The sequence below is a fragment of the Chenopodium album genome, chromosome 6 (assembly GCF_948465745.1).
Source record: "Chenopodium album chromosome 6, dcCheAlbu1.1, whole genome shotgun sequence".
Lineage (NCBI taxonomy): Eukaryota > Viridiplantae > Streptophyta > Magnoliopsida > Caryophyllales > Amaranthaceae > Chenopodium > Chenopodium album.
Window position 1 is genome coordinate 11786620 of NC_137839.1, and position 3570 is coordinate 11790189.

A 3570-nucleotide genomic window follows, 5' to 3' on the forward strand; every position below is an offset into this window, starting at 1 on the left:
CAAATTACAACTCGAAAGGAAACAAACTCTAGCATAAGAACATTAAGCACACTCTAATGAACTTGTGTGGAATTGACACTTGACTCGAATAAAAGCTAGAAAACTTATGTGAGCAAGGGTAAGTTTTTCCAACAGAAATCAACAGCTATTTATAGACAAAAATTCGTTTAGGAAAAACTTCTTTGTGCAGCAAATCCACAACGCCACTACTCAAACCCACTAAGAAGATCATGTTCCTAAAATTAAGGAAACATGAACTCCTCAATGTGCAAGACCATGACTTAAAGAAGATCATGGAGGAGTAGGCCGCAAGCTTTTTAGAAAAACGTGGGAGATCTTATTTTCTAAAGATATTTTCGAAAATCAGAAATAAAATATAAAATCTTTTTGGTAAAAAAAGATAAGCTTTAAAAACTTAACCACTTTCCTAAAAACTAGCCTACACAATTTTATCTTTTTAAGACCAATTCCACACAATATTTCGAATGCTACTTAATATCTTATACTTACATAAATCTTAAAATATAAAAATATATTTAGTTTTCATGTTCTCTGATGAAGCTTCTACTCCGAGGCTTCTGTTCCTTGGGAGGAACTTCTCTTCTCCAGTCTTAATTTCTGAAGCGTCAGTTCCTGTGAGGGAACTCTTCTCTATGGCTAGCTCTGCTTCTGGCCTTCTTGTTCCTCATGGTATTTTTACAAGACACTTCATTCTCCTGGTCTTTGTAACTGAGTACACACTTAAACAATCAAGCACTTATTAGTTTGTAAGTAAGTGAGGTTGTGTCATCATCAAAATCATTAAGTCCAACAACTGTCAAAAAATATGTATAGGTACAGGTATCAACAGATCGCAAAAAATATCAAGTGAGCTAAACTTTCAACAATCGCACGAGGATAAAAGATCAGTTACAATCATTGTGTTCGCTTTGAGTGAGTTTAGGTCACGTCTATTTCCGACTAGGTCACAATCGAGTTATCTAATATTGAGTATACTTTAGGTGTGATTCATGTTATTTTAATATTTAAGTCTAACGATTGGATCAAATTAGATTTTCTAAAATTCATCTACTAGAGTAGTAATAGTATATACTCTCAAACAAAAAGAAAAAAAAAAAGTTTAATTTCTTTTGCTCGTTGCTCCTTTTGGCATGATCAATATAACACTGTAAGTGAAAGGTCCAAATTGAGAAAGTAATTTAATGAAACAGTATTTTTATACTAGTACAATATAGATATGCTGATCAATTAAAATCACCAACTTTGTTCACAGCTGTTTCACATAAAAGTATTCAACCTTTTCTCCTAATCAAAGGGCAAAATAAGATTATCAAATGCTGAATTAAATTACCCATTTTAGAGACAATAACAAAGATGTCATAATAATTAATTTTTGTTTTCTTTACACAATTATTACAAATAATCGATTACATGTAACCATTTCCGATGTTCTGATCGTAACAATAAGTCAATAACAACGAAGAATCATCATCATTCATCAATTGCCTTTAGTTGTCTCAGCAGGACTTGATTTTTGGCAACGTAACACACGAAATTCACACTTTGGAATAACAGCATTTAAAAACAATCTTACAGTCTCTTCTTGTCTAACAACAGCACCTTCAACTTCAACCAGAACAGCACCCACGATCCTCTCGTAATCAGCGTCTGCATCACATTCGCCAGTCTCATACCCCGTTATAAAAGCGATCATGGCGGCTTGTATAGGGCCGATACTCGGGTTAAAAGCAGCAGACTCCATGTAACACCCTTTGTATATTTTACCATCCACATCCACCAAAGCAACCCCAGATGGACTCCCACTGTAAGGTGCATGAGACCGGTTCGCAGCCTCGAATGCAGCCGAAACCAATTCTCCCACCTCAAATCTCGAAACTACATTACACAAATTACCCATTTCAACGATTTTACCATCATCATCAAGAACCAAATTATTATTAATTGTTTCCAAAATTAGAGGAACTTTTTCATCCAACAAATCATGTGGACCAAATCTATTAGGCAAAAAACAAGATAATGGCCTAAAACAATCCGATTCTCCATCTGGGTATCCATTAATTTGTTCAGATTCACCATTTTTGTCCAAAACAAAGATCTGAATATCTGGGGCACCACGAATTTCTTGAAGAAATTGACGGCAATGCCCACATGGATACGCCGAAACGACGACGTTTTTGAGATGGGTTTGAGGGTGAAGAGAGAGATTTGTGATGAGACATTGTTCAGCGTGGATTGAATGATGCAGGGGTAATCCTGGAAATTCGACATTGACGCCGATGAAAATACGGCCGTCGGTAGCTAAGCCGACGGCGGCGACGTGGAAGCCGGAGATTGGTGGACGAGCAAGCTTTTTAGCTGATTTTGCTATCAATGGTAAGAGGTTGACTACGGATTTTAAGCCGAGTTTGTTTGCTAGTGTTTGTGCTTCGGATGATTCGATCACAAATTTGAGATCATCCATTTTTTTGGGTTTTTATGGATTTTTGTTTTTGTGTTTAGGTTTTGTTTAAAAGTATTGAAGAATGAGAAGAAAGAGTGAAGAGAGATTGGGGGGATAGAGTGTATGTGTTCCGATGAAAATGGGGCCTTTGGCGGAGATGGGTATAAGATTATGAGTTCAATATGGGCTATTTATAGTGGAGATTTTTTTTTGGTTTTGCGTGTGGGTAAAGTATTGGTAAAGTAGAGTTGATCATGGATCAGGTTTTGACAAAGAATGATGTATTTGTGTAGGGTGGATTTTAGACTAAAAAGTCGAGGTCCAAAACCATTAAATTAGCAATTACTAATAGCTGGTCTCGAGACCACCTATGTAAATATAGTCCCTCGTTGATGCGCGTGTGATGCCAGCAGGTCACATGTTGTCAAATCAGATACAAACCTCTTTAAAATAAAATATATATATATATATATATTTTTTTCATTTTAAAAAGCTATCATACCCACTTTCCCTCTTTATCCCATTTTTCATTTTAAAAAGCTATCATATTCACTTTCTCTCTTTATCCATCACTTTCTCTAACCATCATTTCTCTATTTCCTCTCAAAACCACCATAATCTATCAAACTACAAAGCTTAGAGATCAAAATGACAAGCATAAACATGGATATTCGAGATGAAAGTAGAGTGGCATCTTAAGAATATGAAAAACGACCTCCGAAAAAACGGTAATTTTGCAATTTTCTTTGTAGTAGTAACAAGCTAGACTTTTGTAGCAATTTTATTTGATTATTATGGAGGAATTTTGCCAAATTTCATTGCAAATACACTTGCAATTTTGGTTGATTTTATCAACATTTTCAATTTTAATAGTATGAAAATTGTGAACATTAATATTATAAAAAAAAAAATAATAAAAAAAAAAAAAAAAAAAAAAAAAAAAAAAAAAAACACCTAATATTACAATAATGAACATCTAATATTACAAGACTGAACATTTTGCCAAATTGTGAACATTAAGATTGACCATCTGATATTATAAGAATGAATGTCTGATATTACAATAATGAACATTTTGTCAAATCGTGAATATTAATATTATAAGAATG

General features: G+C 34.1%; 1 pseudogene; it reads right to left on the reverse strand.

Moving 5' to 3' along the window:
- Positions 1–1335: 1335 nt before the first annotated feature.
- On the reverse strand, positions 1336–2593 carry LOC145634600 (cytidine deaminase 1 pseudogene; annotated as a pseudogene).
- Between the last annotated feature and the right edge of the window lie 977 nt (positions 2594–3570).